This window comes from Dermochelys coriacea, chromosome 1, assembly GCF_009764565.3.
Source record: "Dermochelys coriacea isolate rDerCor1 chromosome 1, rDerCor1.pri.v4, whole genome shotgun sequence".
NCBI lineage: Eukaryota > Metazoa > Chordata > Testudines > Dermochelyidae > Dermochelys > Dermochelys coriacea.
Genome location: NC_050068.2, coordinates 6,066,941 through 6,081,700, shown reverse-complemented (window position 1 = coordinate 6,081,700; position 14,760 = coordinate 6,066,941). Strand labels below are relative to the sequence as shown.

General features: G+C 45.5%; 1 pseudogene; it reads left to right on the top strand.

The window, feature by feature from the left end:
- The first annotated feature begins 9,006 nt into the window (after positions 1 to 9,006).
- On the top strand, positions 9,007 to 10,045 carry LOC119847149 (annotated as a pseudogene).
- The last annotated feature ends 4,715 nt before the right edge of the window (positions 10,046 to 14,760 follow it).

Genomic DNA, 14,760 nt, shown 5'->3' with positions numbered 1-14,760 from the left:
GAACAAGGAGTAATGGTCTCAAGTTGCAGTGGGGGAGGTTTAGGTTGGATATTAGGAAAAACTTTTTCACTAGGAGGGTGGTGAAACTCTGGAATGCTTTACTTAGGGAGGTGGTGGAATCTCCTTCCTTCGAAGTTTTTAAGGTCAGGCTTGACAAAGCCCTGGCTGGGATGATTTAGTTAGGGAATGGTCCTGCTTTGAGCAGGGGGTTGGACGAGATGACTTCCTGAGGTCCCTTCCAACCCTGATATTCTATGATTCTATGAACTGTCCAGGCTGCTAGCTGTGAGCCCTTCACAGCTGACCAGGGGATAGATCCCACTCTAGAGATCATAGGGGTAGGTGTCCTAGGTGGGGCTCAGAGGAGGAAACTGGGGGAGGAATAGTGGGATACAGGAATGTCTCCTCACTGATCACATGGGGTACAATGTGTAGGACAGAATGGATGATTCAGCTTTTGTGCACCCAGGCACCCAACCTGTGGCTCAGGCTTCGAGAGGGAACTGTGTAACTGACCTCCTGGAGGGGAGCAGTCACACAACTGATCTCTCGGGGATAGAGAGAGGGGTGACACAGGGTATTCCAACCCAGGTCACGATTTTTCAGGACTTTGTTCCTGACATACTTGTGAAAACTAACTCTGTCTCTTTAAGACAGGATGCAGGCGCATCTGAATCAATGATTGTCTGTGGAGATACTAGTGACCCAACTGACAGACGGGAGGAGGAAATTCTCTTGGTTGGGAAGACATAGAAAGTAGCTGTGAAAAGACACACCTCTTAGCCCAGACAGCACAGATCACAACCCTCTAGAACAGGGGGAAGGGAAGGTCCCAATGCTGGGAGTGGGGATCACAGGGAAAGTCCAAGCTGGGGGGTGGATTATTTCCATGGGCAGTTGGGATGGGGTTGGGAAGCAGCTCCGCAGAGGGCTGGCCAACATGTAAATCCCTCTTTCTTCCTTACCGCATCAGACGCTGGCATACCAAGACCCCAAAAATCACCTTAGACTGAGATCGCTACTGAAGGGGCTGACGTTATTGACATGAACTGTGACTGTATAGATCATTGTTGCAACCAAAGTCCTATAGTGGCACCAAACCTTGTACAAAAGTCGAGTAAGGTGTCTATGAAAAGGTTGTAATTTGCTGGTTATGATTATGCTGTCTGTATGTGTGTATCATTTTTGTATTTGAAGTTATGAATATTGGCTATGTACTTGTATCTCAATGTGTTTGATTCTAAGTAGCATCAGTGAAGCATTTGGTCAGCTTCTTGAGAAAGGACTATTCTGAGTAAGTGCCCAATGAAGAAACACTTAACTGACAATGGAGCTTGGGAGACTCCAATACACATCTGAGGAGCCTTCCTGGGAATGTTCAAGGTAACATGTGAGCAATGGCTGCCGTCTGCAAACTGAGTCATGCATGGACATGTGACTTGCCTATGTAACTCCAAACACCATCTTCCTGCTGTGATTTTCCACAGTAAGAACAAAGGGGTCCTTCCACATGGCAGAGGATATAAAAGGCCCTGGAATCCCCTCTATTTTGTCTTCAATCCTGACCTTTGGAGGAACTGTACTTGAAACCAAAGCTCTGAACAAAGGACTGAATGACCCATTCAGACTGGGATGTATCTACTCCAGAGACTTGATTGGTTTAAATCAGCAGTAATCCCATCAAGCCTGACACAAACTTGAACTAAGAACCTTGCAGTTGTTGTATGTATTTGATTCCATTTAACCAATTTTAACTCTCATCTATATTTCTTTCTTTTTATAAATAAACCTTTAGATTTTAGATTCTAAAGGATTGACAACAGCATGATTTGTGGGTAAGATATAGCTTGTATATTGACCTAGGTCTGGGGCTTGGTCCTTTGGGATTGGGAGAACCTTTTTTCTTTTACTGGGGTATTAGTTTGCATACCATTCATGCCCATAAAGAGTGGCGCTGGTGGTGATACAAGGGAACTGGAGTATCTGAGGAAATTGCTTGTATGGTCACCCCACTCCTGCCCTGAAGGAGTTAAAACAGCCCTGGGAGAGAGCTGCCTGGGGGAGCCAATAGTAAAAGCAGCCCTGGAGAGGGCTGCGGCTGGGAAAAGGGATTAAGAACAGATGGGGGAAGCTGACTATATAGCTGACCACAGCTGTGGCTAGCTCAATCAGTGCCCAGCTGGCCTTTATAAGAGGGCTGTGAGCCAGCAGCAGAAGAGGTGTCTCACTCTAGCCCTAGAGAGGCAAGGGCAAGGGCAAGGGCAAGGGCAAGGGCAAGGGCAAGGGCAAGGGCAAGGGCAAGGGGAGCTGGGAAGCTGGGAAGCTACAGCGTGGCAAAACCCCTGGCTGCAGGCCTTGAGGAAGGCCTATGAAAAGGTAGTGGTCCTGCAGAGGAGCAGCCCAGAGAAAGGCAAAGGCAGCAGGTCCTAACCCCTTGCCAATGATGAGGGGCCATTACACACTGCAGTCTGCCCCAGTGAGCGGGAGCTAGATGATGACTGGCAGTAGCCACTGAGGCAAGGTGGCTTTAGAGGGTTGGGGGTTCCCCTGGGTGGGGAGACCCAGAGTAAGTGGGTACTGCTGGGGGCAGAGCCCTGAGGCACTGGGGTCCTGGAAGGGCCTGGGGCAGGCGAGTCAGCAGAGGGTGCTCCGATGCTGGAGAAGAGCTAATTCGCAAGGCAACCAGCAGGAGACACAACACCAGTGTATTGTCACTTCACTACAGTTAGCCAGTGGAGTGAGACCAAAGTCCTGTCTGTTTGGTTGGTTTGGCGTGCCTTAAAGGTAAAGGACCCGCAGCCTTGGGCTGCCCAACTCTAAGCCATTTGTCCTGAAGTGAGACTCTCGGTCGTGTCCCATCAAAGGCTTCCTCGTTACAAGCGGATACTGAGGGGAAAGAAAACCAGTAACTAAATGCATGTTAAGGTTCAGAGAGGAGTTGAAAGACACAATGTGTATTGAACAAATCAAGCAGAAGACTGCCACTTGAAAACACCTACCTGTGATAAAAGATTTCGTGTTATTGTTAAATCTCAAAATGCAATGTTTGTTGCTAATGGTAAATCTTATAACAAAGAGTTTGGTACTGATGGTAAATCCTATGAAAAGGTGAAACATGCATGATTTTGCAGAAAAGCTTTCGGGCATGCTACAAATAGTAAACAAGAAGCCCTAGGGGGATTCTGCTTCTCAGCTAACACCTGTAAACAGGCTCAAAGCTCCTTACAGCAGGGAAACCATAAAAAATCTGGTCTTCTATGTGGAAGGGGAAACTGGGGCGCACCACTGCATGGCATTGATGAATATCTGTATTGAGTTCTCACCAGTTGGAAAAGCACAATGGCTGTCAATGCTGCACAGATACAAAGAGAGGTTTTCTAGTGACGCAGAGAAGGCACACGTAACTCTGCAAAAAACACATGAGGAGAACACTACAATATTTGCAACACGTAAGCATTGTATGTTCTAAACCTTAAGAAGGCCTTGGGCACACTCCCTCAAAACTAGTCAGTAACTAACACTCCTTCAGTAAACTAAGTGGAGGAGGTGTGACATTCTGTGCCCCAAAGCAACTCCCTGGAACTCCCATATTTACCACGGTGATATGATTATGATATATTTAATACAAAGTATGGCATGTAAGGTATCAATGAAAAAGTTATGATTTGCTAATATGATTACCCGCTTTGTATGCATGTATCATTTTTGTATCTAAAGTTCTGAAAGCGTGCAAGGGCATGTGACCAGCTGATGTGACACTTGATTCCATTTGTGCCTGTACTTTTCCACTAACTGTACTGGGGGCTTTTGCTTGGAAAAATGAGGTTCCCTCCACATGACAGAAGCCATAAAAGGTGGAAGTAATAATCACTTTGCTTCACTCCCCCCACAACTCAACACCTAGTAAATGTTAGGAAAAGGACCGAACTGGGGATTAGGTCCCTAGCTGAAGGCATTTCTAGCCTGTGTATGGAAGACGGGTGGACTGTTTGTGCCATCAGGGTGACACACTGCGTGATTCAAATCCTGTCTAGTTTGTAGAACTCAGATTGTCATTTTGCTTTATTTCTTAGGTAACCTCTTTTGATCTGTACACTTATTATTTATAGTCACTTAAAATCTATCCTTCTGTAGTTAATAAATCAGTCTTTTTTTTTTTTACCTAATACAGTATATGCAAAAGTAAATGCAAAAGGGAAACCTGCTCAGGAACTGGAGTTGGTTCATGGTCCTCTCCACATTGAGGGAGGATCGGACTGAGTAATAAACTTAGTCTCTGGGCTTCTGACCAGGGTAAGATGGGCCCAGCTCAACAAGTGCTCCAGATCAATCGGTATGCCTGCCCTGGCCTCCTCATTGTAACCACTCTGCCAATATTTGGGTCATCCGCAAATATTACCTGTAATGATTTTCTATTTGCTTCCAGATCATTGATGGACTAGAACTGATGCCTGCAGAACCCTACTACAAACACCCTCATTGGCTGACAATGGCCCTTTGACAACCCCTTTCTGAGATCTATCTGTTAGCCAGTTTTTAGTCCATTTAACATCTGCTCTATTGATATTGTATAGTGTTAATTTTTTTCCTGAATGTTTTCCCATGCTAAATCAAATGCCTCAGAGAAATCCAAGTCTGTTCCATCTGCTTGGTTCCCTTGATCAACCAAACATGTACTCTCATGAAAGGATGAAATCGGATTTATTTGACAAGGCCTGTTTTCCATAAACCATGTTGTTGACAGGCATTAATTATACTCCTAGACTTTTTTTAATTAATCCCATATCAGCATTTCCATTGTTTCTTAATCTTGTCAAATCTTTTTTTTTAAACTTTCCCTTTATTTTTGTAATAGTTTACATTTAATGCAGAACTGTCCTGTATTTGCTTTTGGATGAAGGGGGGGTCTCTACTGCTGCCTGATTCTCTACTTCCGGTTCCGATTGAGATGTGTGGTAGATCGGTCAGTTTGTAACTCTGAGGTTCTATTGTGGATGCTGTTTAACATCCTCCTTGACTGCTAATGGATGGGAAAGTGTTTCATCACCACACTACCTTTTCTGCAACATTAACAAGTTTCCTTTCTCCCTCTAGGAACTGGCCTTTACCTTTTCTAGGATTTCTTTTCTTCTTAGTATACTTAATAATCTCCTTTTTGTTATCCTTAGCCCTGCAAAGCATGGATTTCCCCCTGATGACTTTAATGTTCTGTATCAAATTTCATAACTTCCCATTTGTTTTGCTTGCCATCTATTTTCCCTTTTTCTAATTTTATATGTTGCTTTTCCCCCCTCAGTTGCTGCCTTCACTTTGCTATTAAACGGGGTTTTTAACCAAAGTTCGCCACTTTCTTGATTGTGGAATTGATGCTTTTTACCTCTCTCATAAATACTTCTTAAAGAACTCCCAAATTTCATTCCCATTTTTCTGTCTAAATTTTTCCTCCCAATCAGTTTTGCTGATAATTTGTCTCTGCTTTTGGGAATTAGCCCCTTTTGAAGGGTATGTGTAAATAGCTATTACTGGTTGGGAGCTGTTCTCTGTTTGTCCATATCAATGTAATAAGTTCCATTCTTTTATTTTGTTCTCCTCTATCCTATGCCCCATTATTTGTCTCTTCGCTACACTAAACAGCCCCAGACTTTTCAGTCTGTCCCCATATGCCAGCCTCCCCCTTTCTCATAGCCTGTCTGGGAAATCCCCTTTCTGTCTGCTATATCCTTTATAGAGACTAGGTGACCAAAATTGAGTGCATCTCCAGAGCAAGATATTCTCCCTCCCATTCCTTACGCATCTGAACATTGTCTTTGTTGTGGTCATTACTGCAAAGGAGCAGGTGTTTCTGTGGAGCTGCTATCAATGATGCCCAAGTCTTTAACCTGAGGTGTGTTCTAGTTGGGATGTTTCCCCTGGCACATGCCTTGGCAAAGGTGTTTTTTTTCCCATTCTCAGATATTCAGTAATTAGGTGAATGAGAAGCTCCCTATAGCTTAGCTTTCTAGACTGGGTTTCATTTCATTAAGGCTATGTGTACATTGGCAGACTTTTTTCACTGAAAGGTTGGTCAATGACTAAAAAGCTTTAAAGAAAATCATTGTTGCATGTTCACACTGTCTCTCTCTTTCGGCATAGCACGTCCAAACATAGGGCGGTTGCAGCAACAGTGAGAGCAATGCACTGTGGGTAGCTATCCCACAGTTCAGCTCTCCATCTTGTGCACATAGGTGTTGTGGGAAGGCAGAGTGGATCACGGCGCATCATGGCTCCAGAATCAATGTCCCATGATGCATTGCTTTCCATCCCAGTATTCCATGTGCTTCCGTATCCAGTTTGTGACATTTTTCAACGTCTCATGTCTTCTGCTCAGCCTGCCACCTCTATCTGCAGGAATAGATCCCGCACTGCTCTGCTAGCTATCAGTAGCACATCACGAAGGCAGTGGAATCAGTCTTGAATTTGCAAAGGCAACGGGAGTCACCATTGCCTGATGTGGTATCTAACATGGACAACAGCAGCATTAGATTGCTTTTGGCATTCACAGAACAGCTGAGAATGCTGGAACATCGCTTTTGGGTTTGAGAAACTAGCACTGAGTGGTGAAATTGCATCGTTTGCAGGTCTGGGATGACGAGCAGTGGCTACAGAACTTTTAGATGTGGAAAGTCACCTTCCTGGAATTGTGTACTGAGCTCACCCCAGCCATACGGCGCAAGGAGACCCAAATGAGAGCTGTACTGTAGGTGGAGAAGCGCATGGCGATCGCAGTGTGGAAGCTGGTGACTCCAGGCTGCTACTGCTCGGTCACAAATCAATTTGGAGTTGGGAAGTCGACCACTGGGGCTGTGTTAACGCAAGTGTGCAGGGCCATTAATCCCATTCTGCTGCGCAAGACCGTAACTCTTGGCAACGTGCGTGACAATATGGATGGGGCAGAAATGGGTTTCCCCAACCGCGGAGGGGCGAAAGATAGCATGCATATTCCAATTTTGGCACAGAACACTTTGCAATAGAATATATCAATTGGAAGAGGTACTTCTCCACAGTGTTGCAAGCACTCGAGGATCACCGTGGGGGTTTCATTGGGTTTCATTGACATCAGTCCAGGGTGGTCCTGAAAAGTGCATGAAGCATGAATCTTTAGGAACACTGGTTTTTACAGACAGCTGAAAGCGGGGACTTTCTTTCCAGACCAGAAGATCCCCACAGGGGATGTCGAAATGCCAAGGTGATCCTGGAAGACCTGGCATACCCCTCAATACCAGGGCTCATGAAGCCATACATGGGAAACCTGGATAGCAGTAAGAAGCATTTCAACAATAGGCTGAGTAGGAGCAGGATGACCGTGGAATGTGCATTTGGCAGGTTAAAAGCGCACTGGTGATGCCTCTTTGACAGGTTAGACCTCAATGACGAAAATATTCCCATGGTTGTAGCCATGTGTTGCACCTTCTATAATATTTGTGAAGGTAAGGGCGAAAAGTTTGCTCAGGGGTGCACTGCTCAGACAGAAAACATGGCTGCTGATTTTGAGCAGCCAGATACCAAGGCTATTAGAGGGCACAATGGGGGGCAATTTGAATCAGGAAGGCTTTGCGGTTACACTTTGTAAATGAGAAGGAGTAATGTTTATTGCTATGCATGGGATTGTAAGGAATAACGAAGTCCAGTTTAGGTTGGGTAGAAAGCATTTGTGATTGTTCAGGCCCAGGGTTCAATGTAAGGAAATGATAAAACTGCCCATGGGTTTGCTGTTGCCATCTGGTACCATAACTTCAAAGGAAACAAATAAAGAGTGCTTATTATTCAAATAACTTTGCTTTTATAGCCAAAAACCCACAACACCATGCGCACAAACACACACACACAGCTGAGCGTAAGTCCAGCTTTCATTTGAAAAGGTGTCTGCGGAGGTGGAGTGAACGGTAAAGTGAGACGTCCCCGAAATCAGAAAGGAATGTGTGGGTGGAGTTTGGGGAGGACATGGGAAAGAGTTCTGAATGTGTTGAAAGGGAGGCTGGGCTCCCATCTGCTCAGTCTGGATCATCAGGAGGGACTGTAGCATGGTGGTTTCCCACTCCAAAACTTTTATCAACCTCTCCTTTGCATCCCTAGGGTATGCCTCTTTTTCTTTTCTTTCATGTTTGTCGCTCTCCTTCCAGTGCCTGCATTCCATCTTGTCTGCATCAGAGTACTACAGCACCTCTCAGAACATATCTTCCTTGCTCCATCTTGGGCTCCATCTTTCTTATCTGGTGGAGACACTTGGCTGGAGTGGAGGAGTGCCTCCTTTCAAGGACATAACTGGTGAAGCACAAGTAACAATAAACAGAAGCAGTATTGTTAAGTACACATATAGCATTGAAACACTACATTAAAATACACAGCTGGTAACACACCAGTCACTTTCCTGCTGACCCTTGACAAGCGCACATGCCAGCAAACACTGCAAGCATGGTGAGTGTTCCCAAGGGGTGGGGGATGTGCGAGAAAACCAATGGGCCAATTACAGTGATAAAATCAAGCACGGTGTCTACACTGGCACTTTGCCAATAAAAATTTTGGGTAAAAACCTTGCAACTCTCGTCAAGATGGCTTTATTATGTCACTGAAACTGAGGAGTTCAGTCATCAAAAGCGGCTTTGTCGTATTTACACCTCCACTATTTTGTCACCAAATGCTGCCTTTTGTCGAAAAAAACTTGGCAATGTAGACAAGGCCTAGAGATCAATAAGGGATAACCAGTATCCACTCGTGTTTCCTGCTGGTGCCTATTAAGGTTTCCCACACCACAATGTGTAGGAATTATTGACGCAGGGAGCACCATCAAATATGGAATTGGCATTAGTAGGGTCAGTTGTTCATAATTCATTTATCTGAATAATGAAAATATCATTTTTCAGTGTGTGAAGAGCAACCAACCTGCTTCATTCAGGAGAACAGCCTCCAGTAGTGCATGAAGTGTCTCATATTAACATTGTCTCTCCATCCAAGTATTTATACTGCGACCATCACCTTAGACCCTGGGAAGTCAGGGGAATGTACGGTAGATGCAGGAAACACTGTTCTGCCTCAGTGTTGGACACCTTCACCCCTACACCATGTCAGATTCCAACTCAACCAACTTCACCAACTCCTCCACCTTCATCCTGCTGGGCATTCCTGGCCTGGAGGAAGCCCATGTCTGGATCTCCATCCCCTTCTATGTGATCTATGCCATAGCCAGCTTGGGAAACTTCATCATCATGTCCATCGTAAAGATGGAGCCAAGCCTCCATGCGCCCATGTACTATTTCCTCTGCATGCTAGCCGTCACAGACCTGGTGCTGTCTAAATCAATCCTGCCCAAAATGCTGAGCATCTTCTGGTTCAATTCCAGGGAGATCAATTTCAGTGCATGCCTCACCCAGATGTACTTCTTTCTCAACTTCTTTATGATAAAGTCTGGGATCCTCGTGGCCATGGCTTTTGATCGCTATATGGCCATCTGTGATCCCCTGAGACATTCCACCACTCTGAAAACCCTGTGGTGGCCAAAATTTCCCTGGCCGTGGTGCTGCGCGGCATCATACTCATACTGCCCCATCCCTTCCTGGTGAGGAGGTGGCCATATTGCAGAACCAACATCATTCCCTACACATACTGCAAGCACATAGCTGTAGTGAAGCTGGCCTGCACCGACATCAGCATCAGTAGTTACTACAGCCTCTCTGTGGCATTCTTGGTGATCGGTCTGGATGTGTTTTTTATTGCCGTGTCCTATACCCAGATCCTCAGGGCCACCTTCAGCCTCCCAACAAAGGACGCTCGGCTCAAGACTTTTGGGACATGCGGCTCCTACCTCTGTGTCATCTTAGCCTTTTAGATCCCACATCTCTTTGCCACTGTCACGCAACGGTTTGGGCACAATGTGGCCCTGCATTTCCATGTTCTCATGTCCAACATGTACCTCCTGGTGCCCCCCATGCTAAACCCTATCATCTATGGGGCGAAGACCCAACACATCTGGGATAGGCTGCTCCAACCCTTTACTTATAAAGGAACCTAAAGCTTTCTCCTGGTGCTCTGGCTCTCAGAATGAACTCCTTGCAGAGCTGGCTGGTGACATGATGCTGGGCCCTCTTCCCTGAATCACTGACTGGTCAGTCAAAGAGACATAAATCCTTTCCTGACCTTACTGTGCTGTGTCAGCATGACAAACTGGGGAGTCCGTCTATATAGAACTCATAGGGTTGCCACCTTTCTAATTGCTGGTAACTGGAACCCTGAGGCCCACCCCTCTGCCCTGCCTCTTCCCCCAGGTTCCACCCCTGCTCTGCCTCTTCCCCTCAAGACCCCACCTGCAAATCTCTCCTCTCCTCCCCCCTCACTCTGTGGATCATCCCTGTGATACTCCGCACTCTAAAGCACCCCATATTTACCATAGTGATGTAATTATGGTATGTTTTGTACAAAGCATGCCCTGTGAGGTATCATTCTAAAAGTCTTAATCTGCAAGTTTGCTTGATTTCCTAAGTAACCTTAGTTTGCTATCACTTATAATTACATAACATCTACCCTTCTGTAGTTCATAAACCTGATTTATGTTTTATCTGAACCAGTGTGGTTTTGAGTGAAGTGTTTGGGACTCTTAGCTCTGCTAACAAAGGTTGGTGAATATCTTAGCCCATTGAGGGGAGGGCAGACTAATGAGTTCACACTGTAAACATCTCTGTGCAGTGCAAGATGGTATAATTTTGGGTTTATGGTCCAGTAGGGGTGCAAGGCTGGGGAGCTGGAAAATTCTCTGGTGCCTCCATTATTGGTCCATGAGTGACTTAGGTAAAGCACTCAAGTAACTTAGTTGGATGTGTGGCACCACCTGCTGTCATATTGGGTGAAACAGGGACCAGAAGGGCTGGCTGTGTGTCATCAGAAGAGTAGGGGGAGAGGCCAACCCAGCTGAATGGTTTGGGGGCACAGAGTTTCAACAGCTTCCAGGCTTTCCCCCAAAACAACAACCTGGCACCCCCATATTCACCACTGTTATATAGTTGCCACTAATATAGCTTTTATATCATTGCCACAAATCTTGTACAAACTGTGTCATGTGAAGTGTCACTGGAAAAACTATGCTTTGCTAAATATGATGATCCTATTTGTATGCATGACTCATTTTTATATCTGAAAATATGAATATTGATTATGTACCTGCATTTCAAATGTGTTTGCTCCTGTGGTAACTCCCACAAGGTAGTTTACATCCAGTCTAGCCAGCACTTTGTGAATGGACTATTCAATTTGATGGCCCATCAGTGAGCACAATGGGCCATGGGAGAAGCTTATCCCCACCTGATGGACTTTCCTGTAGATGTTGTAGCCAGAATATGGGTAATGGCCCCTGCTATGACTCACTGAAGCATGCAAGGACATGTGACCAGCTCATGTGACACCAGACTCCATCTTGTGCCTGTACTTTCCCACTAATTGTGCTGGGGGGCTTTGTTTGGGACAATGAAGTTCCCTGCTCCTGGCAGAAGCTCTAAAAGGGGGCAGTGACATCATCACTTGGCCTCACTCCTGCGTGCCCCCCCCAAACTCCACGTGTCAAAGGAAAAGATTTTGAGGGAAAAGATTTTGACTGGGGAGCTGGAAAGGAGAAATCCCGGCTAGTATATGGAAGACTGATGAACTGTTTGTACCATCAGGATGAGATACTGCTTGATTCAAACCCTGTCTAGTTTATGGAACTCAGATTGTGATTTTGCTGTATCTCTTAGGTTATCTACTTTGGTCTCTACACTTTGTTATAATCACTTAAAAACTATCCTTCTGTAGTAAATAAATCGCTTTTATGTTTTTTACCTAAAACTGTGTTGTTTGAAATGCAAAACGGAAATCTGCTCAAGGAGAGGGGCTGGTGCATTATCCCCTCCACATTGATGGAGGGGCAGACTTGTTAATAAACCAGACTTCTGACCAGGGCAAGATGATACAGCTCTGGGGTCCTAAGCTGGTGAGCTGGGGGAAATTCACTGGAGCCTCTCTATTGTTGGTTCATGAGTGGCTGGCGAAAGCATTCATGTAACTCAGCCAGGTGTGTCCCTGCCTGTGAATGTTTGTGTGAGTGCAGGACCTGGAGGGGTCTGCAGCTTGTCACATGATCACAGTGTGAGAGGGGACTCAGACTGGTGTGCCAGAGGGCTCAGCGGTACCCCAATTCCAGGTTGCAACTCGGGGAAGTCCGTCACAGTGGCACAGCGAGCAGGGTAAAATGCACAACTTGTTCTGAGTGAGTTCTGAGCGTAGAAATTTTAAGTGTGGTGGCTGGAGATCAGTCAAAGAGGTTATCAGTATGTTGTTTTCTGTTTGCTTATTTCAGGAAAGGGAAGTAGGGACAGAAAAGTAAGAAGATGAGTGCAAACAGCTAAACAATTGTGAAAGCAGAGCTATTCAGATTGCAGGCAGTAGAAAAAGAAAGAGCATAGGAGAATATTGCAGCTAAAGCTGGCAGCGGCTGCCAGAGATGAGGCTGAACACAGAAGGGCTAAGGAACTAAAACAACAAGAAACTGAGGAGAAAGAGAGAGCACGGAATCACCAACTGGCCTTGCTGGAAAAGCAGAACCAGGACCCTTCCACTCCACTGATTCCCACCTCTCCAAAATCCTCAAATGGGAACAGCTGCGTCCTGCATACAACGAGGCAGGAGATATTGCTGAAGACTTCACTACCTTTGAGAGACCGTGTGTGATTCATAAGGTTCCTGATGACAAGAAGATTCCCACTTTAGTTGCTAATTTAACTGGTAAAGCTGTGGATTTATATTCAATAAAATGCCATCTGATGATGCTTTAGATTATTATAAATTCAAAGAAATGGTTTTGAAACCATTTCAGATTACCCCTGAAACATATAGAGTGACATTTAGGAATCTTAAGTGGGGTGCTGGTACGTAACGTGAAATATGTTAACAAAATGGAAGATTTGATGGGAAAGTGGGTAAGGGGCACAGGTGTTACAAACTTTGAAGGAATGTTTGACCTCGTTGGTCAGGAGCATTTCTTAAAAACATGTAAAGATGTTGTGAAACAGTGTCTATAGACAAAAAGTTGAAAACTACAGATGGAGTTTACACTTAGTGGGAAGTATGGTCCCATTTTACCCCTTTCTTCTAATCCCCAACCCTAATCTCCTGTAAAAACAGAAACGTGCAGGAGGTTCTGTCATTGTAATTCCACTGATCACCTGAGGAATAAATGCCCTGTGTTCAGAGGAAGCAGGCAGCTCATGCAAACACTGCAATTATGAGCACAGAAGCCCCTCAGGCACCTGTCACTTATCATACTAGGTTTGTAAAATTAGCCTCTGCACAGCTAGGCATGAAGCATGTAGTTAGGAGGAGTATACTGCAACAAGGTGACAAAATCCTTGTGCCTTTGGCTAAAGTGCACATAGAAACCCAAGGTTTGGAAGCTGTATTATCAGTGAGGGTAGTAGACGATACCACTATTGATATGCTAATTTGCAATGATTTCTTCCATGTAGCTCAGGCTGTTAAATTGTCTGCCTGCAGGAAGAAGGAAAATTCTGCTGGGACCTCAGAGGGAAAGGGGAAAGTCTCAGAAACTGGTGAAGAGAAGAGAGAGAGTCTCTTTGATTCCCCTACAGCAGTGGGAAACTGCATGCTTCCAGAGGTGAGGGTGGTTGAGACCAACTCCTGCCCTTCAGCTGACTCAGGGAGAAAAATATCCATGTTGCAGCTAAACAAGGGACAAGCCCAATGCTAGGGAGCATAGGGAGATGTGTTCCAGAGGGGAACCCAGAGAAGGGTGATATAATCATAGAAACCACTGAGGAGGTGGGTTTGGGTTCCTTTAACACTGCAGCAGGAGGCAACACCACCCCAGGAAGAAAGGGGGGTGTAGAGCCTGCCACAGAGACAACTGTCCAGGCTGCTAGCTGTGAGCTCTTCACAGCTGACCGGGGGATAGATCTAGAGAGCATAGCAGTAGGTGTCCTAGGTGAGGCCCAGAGGAGGAAACTGGCCGGGGGAACAGTGGGAGTACAGGAATGTCTCCTCACTGATTACATGGGGGAGGATGCCCAGGACAGAAAGGACGATTCAGCATTTGTGCTCCCAGGTACCCAACCTGTGGCTCAGCCTTTGAGAAAGTAGCATCAGTGAAGCATTTGGTCAGCTCCTTGAGAAAGGACTATTCTGAGTAAGTGCCCAGTGAAGAAACAGTTAACTGACAAGGGACCTTGGGAGACTCCAATCCACATCTGAGGAACCTTCCTGGGAACGTTCAAGATTGCATGTGAGCAATGGCTGCCGCCTGCAAACTGAGTCATGCATGGACATGTGACTTACCCATGTGACTCCAAACTCCATCTTACTGCTGTGATTTTCTACAGTAAGAACAAAGGGGTGTCCTTCCACATGGCAGAGGATATAAAAGACCCTGGAATCCCCTCCATTTTGTCTTCAATCCTGTCAGGGTTCCCTCCCCACTCTGAACTCTAGGGTATAGATGTGTGGACTCACATGAAACACCTCCTAAGCTTATTTCTATGAGGTTAGGTTAAAAACTTCCCCAAGGCACAAATACTTCCTTATCCTTGGATGGGATACCACCACCAAGTGAGTTAGACAAAGATTCAGGAAAAGGACCACTTGGAGTTCCTGTTTCCCTAAAATAACCCCCTACGCCCCTTTACCCCCTCTCCTGGGGAGGCTTGAGAATAATTTACCAACAAAATAGGTAAACCAGGTGAGCACAGA